Source organism: Uranotaenia lowii, chromosome 2, assembly GCF_029784155.1.
Source record: "Uranotaenia lowii strain MFRU-FL chromosome 2, ASM2978415v1, whole genome shotgun sequence".
NCBI classification, from domain to species: Eukaryota; Metazoa; Arthropoda; class Insecta; order Diptera; family Culicidae; genus Uranotaenia; species Uranotaenia lowii.
In genome coordinates this window covers 252,873,999-252,893,837 of record NC_073692.1, presented here as the reverse complement: position 1 = coordinate 252,893,837, position 19,839 = coordinate 252,873,999, and positions in this window count along the sequence as shown.

Genomic DNA, 19,839 nt, shown 5'->3' with positions numbered 1-19,839 from the left:
TTTCCCGAAAAATTTTCAGGTTGAAAATTATGCGTGATTCAAAAAATTCAAGGTTTTTCGCACGACCCCCGACCAGAAAAAATCGAAAAAAAAAAATGATTTTTTCCCGAAAAATTTTCAAGTTGAAAATTTTGCGTGATTCAAAAAATTCAAGTTTTTTCGCCCGACCCCCGACCAGAAAAAATCGAAAAAATTAATTTTTACCGAAAAATTTTCAAGTTGAAAATTTTGCGTGATTCAAAAAATTCAAGGTTTTTCGCACGACCCCCGACCAGAAAAAATCGAAAAAAATGATTTTTTCCCGAAAAATTTTCAAGTTGAAAATTTTGCGTGATTCAAAAAATTCAAGGTTTTTCGCACGACCCCCGACCAAAAAAATCGAAAAAAATGATTTTTTCCCGAAAAATTTTCAAGTTGAAAATTTTGCGTGATTCAAAAAATTCAAGGTTTTTCGCACGACTCCCGACCAGAAAAAATCGAAAAAAATGATTTTTTCCCGAAAAATTTTCAAGTTGAAAATTTTGCGTGATTCAAAAAATTCAAGGTTTTTCGCACGACCCCCGACCAGAAAAAATCGAAAAAAATAATTTTTCCCGAAAAATTTTCAAGTTGAAAATTTTGCGTGATTCAAAAAATTGAAGGTTTTTCGCACGACCCCCGACCAGAAAAAATCGAAAAAAATGATTTTTTCCCGAAAAATTTTCAAGTTGAAAATTTTGCGTGATTCAAAAAATTCACGTTTTTTCGCACGACCCCCGACCAGAAAAAATCGAAAAAAAATGATTTTTTCCCGAAAAATTTTCAAGTTGAAAATTTTGCGTGATTCAAAAAATTCAAGTTTTTTCGCACGACCCCCCACCAGAAAAAATCGAAAAAAAATGATTTTTTCCCGAAAAATTTTCAAGTTGAAAATTTTGCGTGATTCAAAAAATTCAAGGTTTTTCGCACGACCCCCGACCAGAAAAAATCGAAAAAAATGATTTTTTCCCGAAAAATGATTTTTTCCCGAAAAATGATTTTTTCCCGAAAAATTTTCAAGTTGAAAATTTTGCGTGATTCAAAAAATTCAAGGTTTTTCGCACGACCCCCAACCAGAAAAAATCGAAAACAATGATTTTTTCCCGAAAAATTTTCAAGTTGAAAATTTTGCGTGATTCAAAAAATTCAAGGTTTTTCGCACGACCCCCGACCAGAAAAAATCGAAAAAAATGATTTTTTCCCGAAAAATGATTTTTTCCCGAAAAATTTTCAAGTTGAAAATTTTGCGTGATTCAAAAAATTCAAGTTTTTTCGCACGACCCCCGACCAGAAAAAATCGAAAAAAAATGATTTTTTCCCGAAAAATTTTCAAGTTGAAAATTTGTGTGATTCAAAAAATTCAAGGTTTTTCGCACGACCCCCGACCAGAAAAAATCGAAAAAAATGATTTTTTCCCGAAAAATTTCCAAGTTGAAAATTTTGCAGGATTCAAAAACTTCAAGGTTTTTCGCACGACCCCCGACCAGAAAAAATCGAAAAAAATGATTTTTTCCCGAAAAATTTTCAAATTGAAAATTTTGCGTGATTCAAAAAATTCAAGGTTTTTCGCACGACCCCCGACCAGAAAAAATTGAAAAAAATGATTTTTTCTCGAAAAATTTTCAAGTTGAAAATTTTGCGTGATTCAAAAAATTCAAGGTTTTTCGCACGACCCCCGACCAGAAAAAATCGAAAAAAATGATTTTTTCTCGAAAAATTTTCAAGTTGAAAATTTTGCGTGATTAAAAAAATTCAAGGTTTTTCGCACGACCCCCGACCAGAAAAAATCGAAAAAAATGATTTTTTCCCGAAAAATTTTCAAGTTGAAAGTTTTGCGTGATTCAAAAAATTCAAGGTTTTTCGCACGACCCCCGACCAGAAAAAATCGAAAAAAATGATTTTTTCTCGAAAAATTTTCAAGTTGAAAATTTTGCGTGATTCAAAAAATTCAAGTTTTTTCGCACGACCCCCGACCAGAAAAAATCGAAAAAAATGATTTTTTCCCGAAAAATTTTCAAGTTGAAAATTTTGCGTGATTCAAAAAATTCAAGTTTTTTCGCACGACCCCCGACCAGAAAAAATCGAAAAAAATGATTTTTTCCCGAAAAATTTTCAAGTTGAAAATTTTGCGTGATTCAAAAAATTCAAGGTTTTTCGCACGACCCCCGACCAGAAAAAATCGAAAAAAATGATTTTTCCCGAAAAATTTTCAAGTTGAAAATTTTGCGTGATTCAAAAAATTCAAGGTTTTTCGCACGACCCCCGACCAGAAAAAATCGAAAAAAATGATTTTTTCCCGAAAAATTTTCAAGTTGAAAATTTTGCGTGATTCAAAAAATTCAAGGTTTTTCGCACGACCCCCGACCAGAAAAAATCGAAAAAAATGATTTTTTCTCGAAAAATTTTCAAGTTGAAAATTTTGCGTGATTCAAAAAATTCAAGTTTTTTCGCACGACCCCCGACCAGAAAAAATCGAAAAAAATGATTTTTTCCCGAAAAATTTTCAAGTTGAAAATTTTGCGTGATTCAAAAAATTCAAGGTTTTTCGCACGACCCCCGACCAGAAAAAATCGAAAAAAATGATTTTTTCCCGAAAAATTTTCAAGTTGAAAATTTTGCGTGATTCAAAAAATTCAAGTTTTTTCGCACGACCCCCGACCAGAAAAAATCGAAAAAAATGATTTTTTCCCGAAAAATTTTCAAGTTGAAAATTTTGCGTGATTCAAAAAATTCAAGGTTTTTCGCACGACCCCCGACCAGAAAAAATCGAAAAAAATGATTTTTTCCCGAAAAATTTTCAAGTTGAAAATTTTGCGTGATTCAAAAAATTCAAGGTTTTTCGCACGACCCCCGACCAGAAAAAATCGAAAAAAATGATTTTTTCCCGAAAAATTTTCAAGTTGAAAATTTTGCGTGATTCAAAAAATTCAAGGTTTTTCGCACGACCCCCGACCAGAAAAAATCGAAAAAAATGATTTTTTCTCGAAAAATTTTCAAGTTGAAAATTTTGCGTGATTCAAAAAATTCAAGTTTTTTCGCACGACCCCCGACCAGAAAAAATCGAAAAAAATGATTTTTTCTCGAAAAATTTTCAAGTTGAAAATTTTGCGTGATTCAAAAAATTCAAGGTTTTTCGCACGACCCCCGACCAGAAAAAATCGAAAAAAATGATTTTTTCTCGAAAAATTTTCAAGTTGAAAATTTTGCGTGATTAAAAAAATTCAAGGTTTTTCGCACGACCCCCGACCAGAAAAAATCGAAAAAATGATTTTTTCCCGAAAAATTTTCAAGTTGAAAGTTTTGCGTGATTCAAAAAATTCAAGGTTTTTCGCACGACCCCCGACCAGAAAAAATCGAAAAAAATGATTTTTTCCCGAAAAATTTTCAAGTTGAAATTTTGCGTGATTCAAAAAATTCAAGGTTTTTCGCACGACCCCCGACCAGAAAAATCGAAAAAGTGATTTTTTCCCGAAAAATTTTCAAGTTGAAAATTATGCGTGATTCAAAAAATTCAAGGTTTTTCGCACGACCCCCGACCAGAAAAAATCGAAAAAAATGATTTTTTCTCGAAAAATTTTCAAGTTGAAAATTTTGCGTGATTAAAAAAATTCAAGGTTTTTCGCACGACCCCCGACCAGAAAAAATCGAAAAAATGATTTTTTCCCGAAAAATTTTCAAGTTGAAAGTTTTGCGTGATTCAAAAAATTCAAGGTTTTTCGCACGACCCCCGACCAGAAAAAATCGAAAAAAATGATTTTTTCTCGAAAAATTTTCAAGTTGAAAATTTTGCGTGATTAAAAAAATTCAAGGTTTTTCGCACGACCCCCGACCAGAAAAAATCGAAAAAATGATTTTTTCCCGAAAAATTTTCAAGTTGAAAGTTTTGCGTGATTCAAAAAATTCAAGGTTTTTCGCACGACCCCCGACCAGAAAAAATCGAAAAAAATGATTTTTTCTCGAAAAATTTTCAAGTTGAAAATTTTGCGTGATTCAAAAAATTCAAGGTTTTTCGCACGACCCCCGACCAGAAAAAATCGAAAAAAATGATTTTTTCCCGAAAAATTTTCAAGTTGAAATTTTGCGTGATTCAAAAAATTCAAGGTTTTTCGCACGACCCCCGACCAGAAAAAATCGAAAAAAATGATTTTTTCTCAAAAAATTTTCAAGTTGAAAATTTTGCGTGATTCAAAAAATTCAAGTTTTTTCGCACGACCCCCGACCAGAAAAAATCTAAAAAAATGATTTTTTCCCGAAAAATTTTCAAGTTGAAAATTTTGCGTGATTCAAAAAATTCAAGGTTTTTCGCACGACCTCCAACCAGAAAAAATCGAAAAAAATGATTTTTTCCCGAAAAATTTTCAAGTTGAAAATTTTGCGTGATTCAAAAAATTCAAGTTTTTCGCACGACCCCCAACCAGAAAAAATCGAAAAAAATGATTTTTTCCCGAAAAATTTTCAAGTTGAAAATTTTGCGTGATTCAAAAAATTCAAGGTTTTTCGCACGACCCCCGACCAGAAAAAATCGAAAAAAATGATTTTTTCTCGAAAAATTTTCAAGTTGAAAATTTTGCGTGATTCAAAAAATTCAAGTTTTTTCGCACGACCCCCGACCAGAAAAAATCGAAAAAAATGATTTTTTCCCGAAAAATTTTCAAGTTGAAAATTTTGCGTCATTCAAAAAATTCAAGTTTTTTCGCACGACCCCCGACCAGAAAAAATCGAAAAAAATGATTTTTTCCCGAAAAATTTTCAAGTTGAAAATTTTGCGTGATTCAAAAAATTCAAGGTTTTTCGCACGACCCCCGACCAGAAAAAATCGAAAAAAATGATTTTTTCCCGAAAAATTTTCAAGTTGAAAATTTTGCGTGATTCAAAAAATTCAAGGTTTTTCGCACGACCCCCGACCAGAAAAAATCGAAAAAAATGATTTTTTCCCGAAAAATTTTCAAGTTGAAAATTTCGCGTGATTCAAAAAATTCAAGGTTTTTCGCACGACCCCCGACCAGAAAAAATCGAAAAAAATGATTTTTTCTCGAAAAATTTTCAAGTTGAAAATTTTGCGTGATTCAAAAAATTCAAGTTTTTTCGCACGACCCCCGACCAGAAAAAATCGAAAAAAATGATTTTTTCTCGAAAAATTTTCAAGTTGAAAATTTTGCGTGATTCAAAAAATTCAAGGTTTTTCGCACGACCCCCGACCAGAAAAAATCGAAAAAATGATTTTTTCCCGAAAAATTTTCAAGTTGAAAGTTTTGCGTGATTCAAAAAATTCAAGGTTTTTCGCACGACCCCCGACCAGAAAAAATCGAAAAAAATGATTTTTTCCCGAAAAATTTTCAAGTTGAAATTTTGCGTGATTCAAAAAATTCAAGGTTTTTCGCACGACCCCCGACCAGAAAAATCGAAAAAGTGATTTTTTCCCGAAAAATTTTCAAGTTGAAAATTATGCGTGATTCAAAAAATTCAAGGTTTTTCGCACGACCCCCGACCAGAAAAAATCGAAAAAAATGATTTTTTCTCGAAAAATTTTCAAGTTGAAAATTTTGCGTGATTCAAAAAATTCAAGGTTTTTCGCACGACCCCCGACCAGAAAAAATCGAAAAAGTGATTTTTTTCCGAAAAATTTTCAAGTTGAAAATTATGCGTGATTCAAAAAATTCAAGGTTTTTCGCACGACCCCCGACCAGAAAAAATCGAAAAAAATGATTTTTTCTCGAAAAATTTTCAAGTTGAAAATTTTGCGTGATTCAAAAAATTCAAGTTTTTTCGCACGACCCCCGACCAGAAAAAATCTAAAAAAATGATTTTTTCCCGAAAATTTTTCAAGTTGAAAATTTTGCGTGATTCAAAAAATTCAAGTTTTTTCGCACGACCCCCGACCAGAAAAAATCGAAAAAAAATGATTTTTTCCCGAAATTTTTCAAGTTGAAAATTTTGCGTGATTCAAAAAATTCAAGTTTTTTCGCACGACCCCCGACCAGAAAAAATCGAAAAAAATGATTTTTTCCCGAAAAATTTTCAAGTTGAAAATTTTGCGTGATTCAAAAAATTCAAGGTTTTTCGCACGACCCCCGACCAGAAAAAATCGAAAAAAATGATTTTTTCCCGAAAAATTTTCAAGTTGAAAATTTTGCGTGATTCAAAAAATTCAAGTTATTTCGCACGACCCCCGACCAGAAAAAATCGAAAAAAATGATTTTTTCCCGAAAAATTTTCCAGTTGAAAATTTTGCGTGATTCAAAAAATTCAAGGTTTTTCGCACGACCCCCGACCAGAAAAAATCGAAAAAAATGATTTTTTCCCGAAAAATTTTCAAGTTGAAAATTTTGCGTGATTCAAAAAATTCAAGGTTTTTCGCACGACCCCCGACCAGAAAAAATCGAAAAAAATGATTTTTTCTCGAAAAATTTTCAAGTTGAAAATTTTGCGTGATTCAAAAAATTCAAGGTTTTTCGCACGACCCCCGACCAGAAAAAATCGAAAAAAATGATTTTTTCCCGAAAAATTTTCAAGTTGAAAATTATGCGTGATTCAAAAAATTCAAGGTTTTTCGCACGACCCCCGACCAGAAAAAATCGAAAAAAAAATGATTTTTTCCCGAAAAATTTTCAAGTTGAAAATTTTGCGTGATTCAAAAAATTCAAGTTTTTTCGCCCGACCCCCGACCAGAAAAAATCGAAAAAATTAATTTTTCCCGAAAAATTTTCAAGTTGAAAATTTTGCGTGATTCAAAAAATTCAAGGTTTTTCGCACGACCCCCGACCAGAAAAAATCGAAAAAAATGATTTTTTCCCGAAAAATTTTCAAGTTGAAAATTTTGCGTGATTCAAAAAATTCAAGGTTTTTCGCACGACCCCCGACCAGAAAAAATCGAAAAAAATGATTTTTTCTCGAAAAATTTTCAAGTTGAAAATTTTGCGTAATTCAAAAAATTCAAGGTTTTTCGCACGACCCCCGACCAGAAAAAATCGAAAAAAATGATTTTTTCCCGAAAAATTTTCAAGTTGAAAATTTTGCGTGATTCAAAAAATTCAAGTTTTTTCGCACGACCCCCGACCAGAAAAAATCGAAAAAAATGATTTTTTCCCGAAAAATTTTCAAGTTGAAAATTTTGCGTGATTCAAAAAATTCAAGGTTTTTCGCACGACCCCCGACCAGAAAAAATCGAAAAAAAAATGATTTTTTCCCGAAAAATTTTCAAGTTGAAAATTTTGCGTGATTCAAAAAATTCAAGTTTTTTTGCCCGACCCCCGACCAGAAAAAATCGAAAAAATTAATTTTTCCCGAAAAATTTTCAAGTTGAAAATTTTGCGTGATTAAAAAAATTCAAGGTTTTTCGCACGACTCCCGACCAGAAAAAATCGAAAAAAATGATTTTTTCCCGAAAAATTTTCAAGTTGAAAATTTTGCGTGATTCAAAAAATTCACGTTTTTTCGCACGACCCCCGACCAGAAAAAATCGAAAAAAAAAATGATTTTTTCCCGAAAAATTTTCAAGTTGAAAATTTTGCGTGATTCAAAAAATTCAAGTTTTTTCGCACGACCCCCCACCAGAAAAAATCGAAAAAAATGATTTTTTCCCGAAAAATTTTCAAGTTGAAAATTTTGCGTGATTCAAAAAATTCAAGGTTTTTCGCACGACCCCCGACCAGAAAAAATCGAAAAAAATGATTTTTTCCCGAAAAATTTTCAAGTTGAAAATTTTGCGTGATTCAAAAAATTCAAGTTTTTTCGCACGACCCCCGACCAGAAAAATTCGAAAAAAATGATTTTTTCCCGAAAAATTTTCAAGTTGAAAATTTTGCGTGATTCAAAAAATTCAAGGTTTTTCGCACGACCCCCGACCAGAAAAAATCGAAAAAAAATGATGTTTTCCCGAAAAATTTTCAAGTTGAAAATTTTGCGTGATTAAAAAAATTCAAGTTTTTTCGCACGACCCCCGACCAGAAAAAATCGAAAAAAATGATTTTTTCCCGAAACATTTTCAAGTTGAAAATTTTGCGTGATTCAAAAAATTCAAGGTTTTTCGCACGACCCCCGACCAGAAAAAATCGAAAAAAATGATTTTTTCCCGAAAAATTTTCAAGTTGAAAATTTTGCGTGATTCAAAAAATTCAAGGTTTTTCGCACGACCCCCGACCAGAAAAAATCGAAAAAAATGATTTTTTCCCGAAAAATTTTCAAGTTGAAAATTTTGCGTGATTCAAAAAATTCAAGGTTTTTCGCACGACCCCCGACCAGAAAAAATCGAAAAAAATGATTTTTTCCCGAAAAATTTTCAAGTTGAAAATTTTGCGTGATTCAAAAAATTCAAGGTTTTTCGCACGACCCCCGACCAGAAAAAATCGAAAAAAATGATTTTTTCCCGAAAAATTTTCAAGTTGAAAATTTTGCGTGATTCAAAAAATTCAAGTTTTTTCGCACGACCCCCGACCAGAAAAAATCTAAAAAAATGATTTTTTCCCGAAAAATTTTCAAGTTGAAAATTTTGCGTGATTCAAAAAATTCAAGGTTTTTCGCACGACCTCCAACCAGAAAAAATCGAAAAAAATGATTTTTTCCCGAAAAATTTTCAAGTTGAAAATTTTGCGTGATTCAAAAAATTCAAGTTTTTTCGCACGACCCCCAACCAGAAAAAATCGAAAAAAATGATTTTTTCCCGAAAAATTTTCAAGTTGAAAATTTTGCGTGATTCAAAAAATTCAAGGTTTTTCGCACGACCCCCGACCAGAAAAAATCGAAAAAAAATGATTTTTTCTCGAAAAATTTTCAAGTTGAAAATTTTGCGTGATTAAAAAAATTCAAGGTTTTTCGCACGACCCCCGACCAGAAAAAATCGAAAAAAATGATTTTTTCTCAAAAAATTTTCAAGTTGAAAATTTTGCGTGATTCAAAAAATTCAAGTTTTTTCGCACGACCCCCGACCAGAAAAAATCTAAAAAAATGATTTTTTCCCGAAAAATTTTCAAGTTGAAAATTTTGCGTGATTCAAAAAATTCAAGGTTTTTCGCACGACCCCCGACCAGAAAAAATCGAAAAAAAATGATTTTTTCCCGAAAAATTTTCAAGTTGAAAATTTTGCGTGATTCAAAAAATTCAAGGTTTTTCGCACGACCCCCGACCAGAAAAAATCGAAAAAAATGATTTTTTCTCGAAAAATTTTCAAGTTGAAAATTTTGCGTGATTCAAAAAATTCAAGTTTTTTCGCACGACCCCCGACCAGAAAAAATCGAAAAAAATGATTTTTTCCCGAAAAATTTTCAAGTTGAAAATTTTGCGTGATTCAAAAAATTCAAGGTTTTTCGCACGACCCCCGACCAGAAAAAATCGAAAAAAATGATTTTTTCTCGAAAAATTTTCAAGTTGAAAATTTTGCGTGATTCAAAAAATTCAAGTTTTTTCGCACGACCCCCGACCAGAAAAAATCGAAAAAAATGATTTTTTCCCGAAAAATTTTCAAGTTGAAAATTTTGCGTGATTCAAAAAATTCAAGGTTTTTCGCACGACCCCCGACCAGAAAAAATCGAAAAAAATGATTTTTTCTCGAAAAATTTTCAAGTTGAAAATTTTGCGTGATTCAAAAAATTCAAGTTGTTTCGCACGACCCCCGACCAGAAAAAATCGAAAAAAATTAATTTTTCTCGAAAAATTTTCAAGTTGAAAATTTTGCGTGATTCAAAAAAATCAAGTTTTTTCGCACGACCCCCGACCAGAAAAAATCGAAAAAAATAATTTTTTCCCGAAAAATTTTCAAGTTGAAAATTTTGCGTGATTCAAAAAATTCAAGTTTTTTCGCACGACCCCCGACCAGAAAAAATCGAAAAAAATGATTTTTTCCCGAAAATTTTCAAGTTGAAAATTTTGCGTGATTCAAAAAATTCAAGGTTTTTCGCACGACCCCCGACCAGAAAAAATCGAAAAAAAATGATTTTTTCTCGAAAAATTTTCAAGTTGAAAATTTTGCGTGATTCAAAAAATTCAAGTTTTTTCGCACGACCCCCGACCAGAAAAAATCGAAAAACATGATTTTTTCCCAAAAAATTTTCAAGTTGAAAATTTTGCGTGATTCAAAAAATTCAAGGTTTTTCGCACGACCCCCGACCAGAAAAATCGAAAAAAATGATTTTTTCTCGAAAAATTTTCAAGTTAAAAATTTTGCGTGATTCAAAAAATTCAAGTTTTTTCGCACGACCCCCGACCAGAAAAAATCGAAAAAAATGATTTTTTCCCGAAAAATTTTCAAGTTGAAAATTTTGCGTGATTCAAAAAATTCAAGGTTTTTCGCACGACCCCCGACCAGAAAAAATCGAAAAAAATGATTTTTTCTCGAAAAATTTGCAAGTTGAAAATTTTGCGTGATTCAAAAAATTCAAGTTTTTTCGCACGACCCCCGACCAGAAAAAATCGAAAAAAATTATTTTTTCTCGAAAAATTTTCAAGTTGAAAATTTTGCGTGATTCAAAAAAATCAAGTTTTTTCGCACGACCCCCCACCAGAAAAATCGAAAAAAATAATTATTTCCCGAAAAACTTTCAAGTTGAAAATTTTGCGTGATTCAAAAAATTCAAGTTTTTTCGCACGACCCCCGACCAGAAAAAATCGAAAAAAATGATTTTTTCCCGAAAATTTTCAAGTTGAAAATTTTGCGTGATTAAAAAAATTCAAGGTTTTTCGCACGACCCCCGACCAGAAAAAATCGAAAAAAATGATTTTTTCTCGAAAAATTTTCAAGTTGAAAATTTTGCGTGATTCAAAAAATTCAAGTTTTTTCGCACGACCCCCGACCAGAAAAAATCGAAAAAAAATGTTTTTTTCCCGAAAAATTTTCAAGTTGAAAATTTTGCGTGATTCAAAAAATTCAAGTTTTTTCGCACGACCCCCGACCAGAAAAAATCGAAAAAAAATGATTTTTTCCCGAAAAATTTTCAAGTTGAAAATTTTGCGTGATTCAAAAAATTCAAGTTTTTTCGCACGACCCCCGACCAGAAAAAATCGAAAAAAATGATTTTTTCCCGAAAAATTTTCAAGTTGAAAATTTTGCGTGATTCAAAAAATTCAAGGTTTTTCGCACGACCCCCGACCAGAAAAAATCGAAAAAAATGATTTTTTCCCGAAAAATTTTCAAGTTGAAAATTTTGCGTGATTCAAAAAATTCAAGTTTTTTCGCACGACCCCCGACCAGAAAAAATCGAAAAAAATGATTTTTTCCCGAAAAATTTTCAAGTTGAAAATTTTGCGTGATTCAAAAAATTCAAGGTTTTTCGCACGACCCCCGACCAGAAAAAATCGAAAAAAATGATTTTTTCCCGAAATATTTTCAAGTTGAAAATTTTGCGTGATTCAAAAAATTCAAGGTTTTTCGCACGACCCCCGACCAGAAAAAATCGAAAAAAATGATTTTTTCTCGAAAAATTTTCAAGTTGAAAATTTTGCGTGATTCAAAAAATTCAAGGTTTTTCGCACGACCCCCGACCAGAAAAAATCGAAAAAAATGATTTTTTCCCGAAAAATTTTCAAGTTGAAAATTTTGCGTGATTCAAAAAATTCAAGGTTTTTCGCACGACCCCCGACCAGAAAAAATCGAAAAAAATGATTTTTTCCCGAAAAATTTTCAAGTTGAAAATTTTGCGTGATTCAAAAAATTCAAGGTTTTTCGCACGACCCCCGACCAAAAAAATCGAAAAAAATGATTTTTTCCCGAAAAATTTTCAAGTTGAAAATTTTGCGTGATTCAAAAAATTCAAGGTTTTTCGCACGACCCCCGACCAGAAAAAATCGAAAAAAATGATTTTTTCCCGAAAAATTTTCAAGTTGAAAATTTTGCGTGATTCAAAAAATTCAAGGTTTTTCGCACGACCCCCGACCAGAAAAAATCGAAAAAAATGATTTTTTCCCGAAAAATTTTCAAGTTGAAAATTTTGCGTGATTCAAAAAATTCAAGGTTTTTCGCACGACCCCCGACCAAAAAAATCGAAAAAAATGATTTTTTCCCGAAAAATTTTCAAGTTGAAAATTTTGCGTGATTCAAAAAATTCAAGGTTTTTCGCACGACCCCCGACCAGAAAAAATCGAAAAAAATGATTTTTTCCCGAAAAATTTTCAAGTTGAAAATTTTGCGTGATTCAAAAAATTCAAGGTTTTTCGCACGACCCCCGACCAGAAAAAATCGAAAAAAATGATTTTTTCTCGAAAAATTTTCAAGTTGAAAATTTTGCGTAATTCAAAAAATTCAAGGCTTTTCGCACGACCCCCGACCAGAAAAAATCGAAAAAAATGATTTTTTCCCGAAAAATTTTCAAGTTGAAAATTTTGCGTGATTCAAAAAATTCAAGTTTTTTCGCACGACCCCCGACCAGAAAAAATCGAAAAAAATGATTTTTTCCCGAAAAATTTTCAAGTTGAAAATTTTGCGTGATTCAAAAAATTCAAGGTTTTTCGCACGACCCCCGACCAGAAAAAATCGAAAAAAAAATGATTTTTTCCCGAAAAATTTTCAAGTTGAAAATTTTGCGTGATTCAAAAAATTCAAGTTTTTTCGCCCGACCCCCGACCAGAAAAAATCGAAAAAAATAATTTTTCCCGAAAAATTTTCAAGTTGAAAATTTTGCGTGATTAAAAAAATTCAAGGTTTTTCGCACGACTCCCGACCAGAAAAAATCGAAAAAAATGATTTTTTCCCGAAAAATTTTCAAGTTGAAAATTTTGCGTGATTCAAAAAATTCAAGGTTTTTCGCACGACCCCCGACCAGAAAAAATCGAAAAAAATAATTTTTCCCGAAAAATTTTCAAGTTGAAAATTTTGCGTGATTCAAAAAATTCAAGGTTTTTCGCACGACCCCCGACCAGAAAAAATCGAAAAAAATGATTTTTTCCCGAAAAATTTTCAAGTTGAAAATTTTGCGTGATTCAAAAAATTCACGTTTTTTCGCACGACCCCCGACCAGAAAAAATCGAAAAAAAATGATTTTTTCCCGAAAAATTTTCAAGTTGAAAATTTTGCGTGATTCAAAAAATTCAAGTTTTTTCGCACGACCCCCCACCAGAAAAAATCGAAAAAAATGATTTTTTCCCGAAAAATTTTCAAGTTGAAAATTTTGCGTGATTCAAAAAATTCAAGGTTTTTCGCACGACCCCCGACCAGAAAAAATCGAAAAAAATGATTTTTTCCCGAAAAATTTTCAAGTTGAAAATTTTGCGTGATTCAAAAAATTCAAGTTTTTTCGCACGACCCCCGACCAGAAAAATTCGAAAAAAATGATTTTTTCCCGAAAAATTTTCAAGTTGAAAATTTTGCGTGATTCAAAAAATTCAAGGTTTTTCGCACGACCCCCGACCAGAAAAAATCGAAAAAAAATGATTTTTTCCCGAAAAATTTTCAAGTTGAAAATTTTGCGTGATTCAAAAAATTCAAGGTTTTTCGCACGACCCCCGACCAGAAAAAATCGAAAAAAATGATTTTTTCCCGAAAAATTTTCAAGTTGAAAATTTTGCGTGATTCACCGCGTGATTTTTCGCACGACCCCCGACCAGAAAAAATCGAAAAAAATGATTTTTTCCCGAAAAATTTTCAAGTTGAAAATTTTGCGTGATTCAAAAAATTCAAGTTTTTTCGCACGACCCCCGACCAGAAAAAATCGAAAAAAATGATTTTTTCCCGAAAATTTTCAAGTTGAAAATTTTGCGTGATTAAAAAAATTCAAGGTTTTTCGCACGACCCCCGACCAGAAAAAATCGAAAAAAATGATTTTTTCTCGAAAAATTTTCAAGTTGAAAATTTTGCGTGATTCAAAAAATTCAAGTTTTTTCGCACGACCCCCGACCAGAAAAAATCGAAAAAAAATGTTTTTTTCCCGAAAAATTTTCAAGTTGAAAATTTTGCGTGATTCAAAAAATTCAAGTTTTTTCGCACGACCCCCGACCAGAAAAAATCGAAAAAAAATGATTTTTTCCCGAAAAATTTTCAAGTTGAAAATTTTGCGTGATTCAAAAAATTCAAGTTTTTTCGCACGACCCCCGACCAGAAAAAATCGAAAAAAATGATTTTTTCCCGAAAAATTTTCAAGTTGAAAATTTTGCGTGATTCAAAAAATTCAAGGTTTTTCGCACGACCCCCGACCAGAAAAAATCGAAAAAAATGATTTTTTCTCGAAAAATTTTCAAGTTGAAAATTTTGCGTGATTCAAAAAATTCAAGTTTTTTCGCACGACCCCCGACCAGAAAAAATCGAAAAAAATGATTTTTTCCCGAAAATTTTCAAGTTGAAAATTTTGCGTGATTAAAAAAATTCAAGGTTTTTCGCACGACCCCCGACCAGAAAAAATCGAAAAAAAATGATTTTTTCTCGAAAAATTTTCAAGTTGAAAATTTTGCGTGATTCAAAAAATTCAAGTTTTTTCGCACGACCCCCGACCAGAAAAAATCGAAAAACATGATTTTTTCCCAAAAAATTTTCAAGTTGAAAATTTTGCGTGATTCAAAAAATTCAAGGTTTTTCGCACGACCCCCGACCAGAAAAATCGAAAAAAATGATTTTTTCTCGAAAAATTTTCAAGTTAAAAATTTTGCGTGATTCAAAAAATTCAAGTTTTTTCGCACGACCCCCGACCAGAAAAAATCGAAAAAAATGATTTTTTCCCGAAAAATTTTCAAGTTGAAAATTTTGCGTGATTCAAAAAATTCAAGGTTTTTCGCACGACCCCCGACCAGAAAAAATCGAAAAAAATGATTTTTTCTCGAAAAATTTGCAAGTTGAAAATTTTGCGTGATTCAAAAAATTCAAGTTTTTTCGCACGACCCCCGACCAGAAAAAATCGAAAAAAATTATTTTTTCTCGAAAAATTTTCAAGTTGAAAATTTTGCGTGATTCAAAAAAATCAAGTTTTTTCGCACGACCCCCCACCAGAAAAATCGAAAAAAATAATTATTTCCCGAAAAACTTTCAAGTTGAAAATTTTGCGTGATTCAAAAAATTCAAGTTTTTTCGCACGACCCCCGACCAGAAAAAATCGAAAAAAATGATTTTTTCCCGAAAATTTTCAAGTTGAAAATTTTGCGTGATTAAAAAAATTCAAGGTTTTTCGCACGACCCCCGACCAGAAAAAATCGAAAAAAATGATTTTTTCTCGAAAAATTTTCAAGTTGAAAATTTTGCGTGATTCAAAAAATTCAAGTTTTTTCGCACGACCCCCGACCAGAAAAAATCGAAAAAAAATGTTTTTTTCCCGAAAAATTTTCAAGTTGAAAATTTTGCGTGATTCAAAAAATTCAAGTTTTTTCGCACGACCCCCGACCAGAAAAAATCGAAAAAAAATGATTTTTTCCCGAAAAATTTTCAAGTTGAAAATTTTGCGTGATTCAAAAAATTCAAGTTTTTTCGCACGACCCCCGACCAGAAAAAATCGAAAAAAATTATTTTTTCCCGAAAAATTTTCAAGTTGAAAATTTTGCGTGATTCAAAAAATTCAAGGTTTTTCGCACGACCCCCGACCAGAAAAAATCGAAAAAAATGATTTTTTCTCGAAAAATTTTCAAGTTGAAAATTTTGCGTGATTAAAAAAATTCAAGGTTTTTCGCACGACCCCCGACCAGAAAAAATCGAAAAAAATTATTTTTTCTCAAAAAATTTTCAAGTTGAAAATTTTGCGTGATTCAAAAAATTCAAGTTTTTTCGCACGACCCCCGACCAGAAAAAATCGAAAAAAATGATTTTTTCCCGAAAAATTTTCAAGTTGAAAATTTTGCGTGATTCAAAAAATTCAAGGTTTTTCGCACGACCCCCGACCAGAAAAAATCGAAAAAAAATGATTTTTTCCCGAAAAATTTTCAAGTTGAAAATTTTGCGTGATTCAAAAAATTCAAGGTTTTTCGCACGACCCCCGACCAGAAAAAATCGAAAAAAATGATTTTTTCTCGAAAAATTTTCAAGTTGAAAATTTTGCGTGATTCAAAAAATTCAAGTTTTTTCGCACGACCCCCGACCAGAAAAAATCGAAAAAAATTATTTTTTCCCGAAAAATTTTCAAGTTGAAAATTTTGCGTGATTCAAAAAATTCAAGGTTTTTCGCACGACCCCCGACCAGAAAAAATCGAAAAAAATGATTTTTTCTCGAAAAATTTTCAAGTTGAAAATTTTGCGTGATTCAAAAAATTCAAGTTTTTTCGCACGACCCCCGACCAGAAAAAATCGAAAAAAATGATTTTTTCCCGAAAAATTTTCAAGTTGAAAATTTTGCGTGATTCAAAAAATTCAAGGTTTTTCGCACGACCCCCGACCAGAAAAAATCGAAAAAAATGATTTTTTCTCGAAAAATTTTCAAGTTGAAAATTTTGCGTGATTCAAAAAATTCAAGTTGTTTCGCACGACCCCCGACCAGAAAAAATCGAAAAAAATTAATTTTTCTCGAAAAATTTTCAAGTTGAAAATTTTGCGTGATTCAAAAAAATCAAGTTTTTTCGCACGACCCCCGACCAGAAAAAATCGAAAAAAATAATTTTTTCCCGAAAAATTTTCAAGTTGAAAATTTTGCGTGATTCAAAAAATTCAAGTTTTTTCGCACGACCCCCGACCAGAAAAAATCGAAAAAAATGATTTTTTCCCGAAAATTTTCAAGTTGAAAATTTTGCGTGATTAAAAAAATTCAAGGTTTTTCGCACGACCCCCGACCAGAAAAAATCGAAAAAAAATGATTTTTTCTCGAAAAATTTTCAAGTTGAAAATTTTGCGTGATTCAAAAAATTCAAGTTTTTTCGCACGACCCCCGACCAAAAAAAATCGAAAAACATGATTTTTTCCCAAAAAATTTTCAAGTTGAAAATTTTGCGTGATTCAAAAAATTCAAGGTTTTTCGCACGACCCCCGACCAGAAAAATCGAAAAAAATGATTTTTTCTCGAAAAATTTTCAAGTTAAAAATTTTGCGTGATTCAAAAAATTCAAGTTTTTTCGCACGACCCCCGACCAGAAAAAATCGAAAAAAATGATTTTTTCCCGAAAAATTTTCAAGTTGAAAATTTTGCGTGATTCAAAAAATTCAAGGTTTTTCGCACGACCCCCGACCAGAAAAAATCGAAAAAAATGATTTTTTCTCGAAAAATTTGCAAGTTGAAAATTTTGCGTGATTCAAAAAATTCAAGTTTTTTCGCACGACCCCCGACCAGAAAAAATCGAAAAAAATGATTTTTTCTCGAAAAATTTTCAAGTTGAAAATTTTGCGTGATTCAAAAAAATCAAGTTTTTTCGCACGACCCCCCACCAGAAAAATCGAAAAAAATAATTATTTCCCGAAAAACTTTCAAGTTGAAAATTTTGCGTGATTCAAAAAATTCAAGTTTTTTCGCACGACCCCCGACCAGAAAAAATCGAAAAAAATGATTTTTTCCCGAAAATTTTCAAGTTGAAAATTTTGCGTGATTAAAAAAATTCAAGGTTTTTCGCACGACCCCCGACCAGAAAAAATCGAAAAAAATAATTATTTCCCGAAAAACTTTCAAGTTGAAAATTTTGCGTGATTCAAAAAATTCAAGTTTTTTCGCACGACCCCCCACCAGAAAAATCGAAAAAAATGATTTTTTCCCGAAAAATTTTCAAGTTGAAAATTTTGCGTGATTCAAAAAATTCAAGGTTTTTCGCACGACCCCCGACCAGAAAAAATCGAAAAAAATGATTTTTTCCCGAAAAATTTTCAAGTTGAAAATTTTGCGTGATTCAAAAAATTCAAGGTTTTTCGCACGACCCCCGACCAGAAAAAATCGAAAAAAATGATTTTTTCTCGAAAAATTTTCAAGTTGAAAATTTTGCGTGATTCAAAAAATTCAAGGTTTTTCGCACGACCCCCGACCAGAAAAAATCGAAAAAAATGATTTTTTCCCGAAAAATTTTCAAGTTGAAAATTATGCGTGATTCAAAAAATTCAAGGTTTTTCGCACGACCCCCGACCAGAAAAAATCGAAAAAAAAATGATTTTTTCCCGAAAAATTTTCAAGTTGAAAATTTTGCGTGATTCAAAAAATTCAAGTTTTTTCGCCCGACCCCCGACCAGAAAAAATCGAAAAAATTAATTTTTCCCGAAAAATTTTCAAGTTGAAAATTTTGCGTGATTCAAAAAATTCAAGGTTTTTCGCACGACCCCCGACCAGAAAAAATCGAAAAAAATGATTTTTTCCCGAAAAATTTTCAAGTTGAAAATTTTGCGTGATTCAAAAAATTCAAGGTTTTTCGCACGACCCCCGACCAAAAAAATCGAAAAAAATGATTTTTTCCCGAAAAATTTTCAAGTTGAAAATTTTGCGTGATTCAAAAAATTCAAGGTTTTTCGCACGACCCCCGACCAGAAAAAATCGAAAAAAATGATTTTTTCCCGAAAAATTTTCAAGTTGAAAATTTTGCGTGATTCAAAAAATTCAAGGTTTTTCGCACGACCCCCGACCAGAAAAAATCGAAAAAAATGATTTTTTCCCGAAAAATTTTCAAGTTGAAAATTTTGCGTGATTCAAAAAATTCAAGGTTTTTCGCACGACCCCCGACCAGAAAAAATCGAAAAAAATGATTTTTTCCCGAAAAATTTTCAAGTTGAAAATTTTGCGTGATTCAAAAAATTCAAGGTTTTTCGCACGACCCCCGACCAGAAAAAATCGAAAAAAATGATTTTTTCTCGAAAAATTTTCAAGTTGAAAATTTTGCGTAATTCAAAAAATTCAAGGCTTTTCGCACGACCCCCGACCAGAAAAAATCGAAAAAAATGATTTTTTCCCGAAAAATTTTCAAGTTGAAAATTTTGCGTGATTCAAAAAATTCAAGTTTTTTCGCACGACCCCCGACCAGAAAAAATCGAAAAAAATGATTTTTTCCCGAAAAATTTTCAAGTTGAAAATTTTGCGTGATTCAAAAAATTCAAGGTTTTTCGCACGACCCCCGACCAGAAAAAATCGAAAAAAATGATTTTTTCTCGAAAAATTTTCAAGTTGAAAATTTTGCGTAATTCAAAAAATTCAAGGCTTTTCGCACGACCCCCGACCAGAAAAAATCGAAAAAAATGATTTTTTCCCGAAAAATTTTCAAGTTGAAAATTTTGCGTGATTCAAAAAATTCAAGTTTTTTCGCACGACCCCCGACCAGAAAAAATCGAAAAAAATGATTTTTTCCCGAAAAATTTTCAAGTTGAAAATTTTGCGTGATTCAAAAAATTCAAGTTTTTTCGCACGACCCCCGACCAGAAAAAATCGAAAAAAATGATTTTTTCCCGAAAAATTTTCAAGTTGAAAATTTTGCGTGATTCAAAAAATTCAAGGTTTTTCGCACGACCCCCGACCAGAAAAAATCGAAAAAAATGATTTTTTCCCGAAAAATTTTCAAGTTGAAAATTTTGCGTGATTCAAAAAATTCAAGGTTTTTCGCACGACCCCCGACCAGAAAAAATCGAAAAAAATGATTTTTTCTCGAAAAATTTTCAAGTTGAAAATTTTGCGTGATTCAAAAAATTCAAGGTTTTTCGCACGACCCCCGACCAGAAAAAATCGAAAAAAATGATTTTTTCCCGAAAAATTTTCAAGTTGAAAATTATGCGTGATTCAAAAAATTCAAGGTTTTTCGCACGACCCCCGACCAGAAAAAATCGAAAAAAAATGATTTTTTCCCGAAAAATTTTCAAGTTGAAAATTTTGCGTGATTAAAAAAATTCAAGTTTTTTCGCCCGACCCCCGACCAGAAAAAATCGAAAAAATTAATTTTTCCCGAAAAATTTTCAAGTTGAAAATTTTGCGTGATTCAAAAAATTCAAGGTTTTTCGCACGACCCCCGACCAGAAAAAATCGAAAAAAATGATTT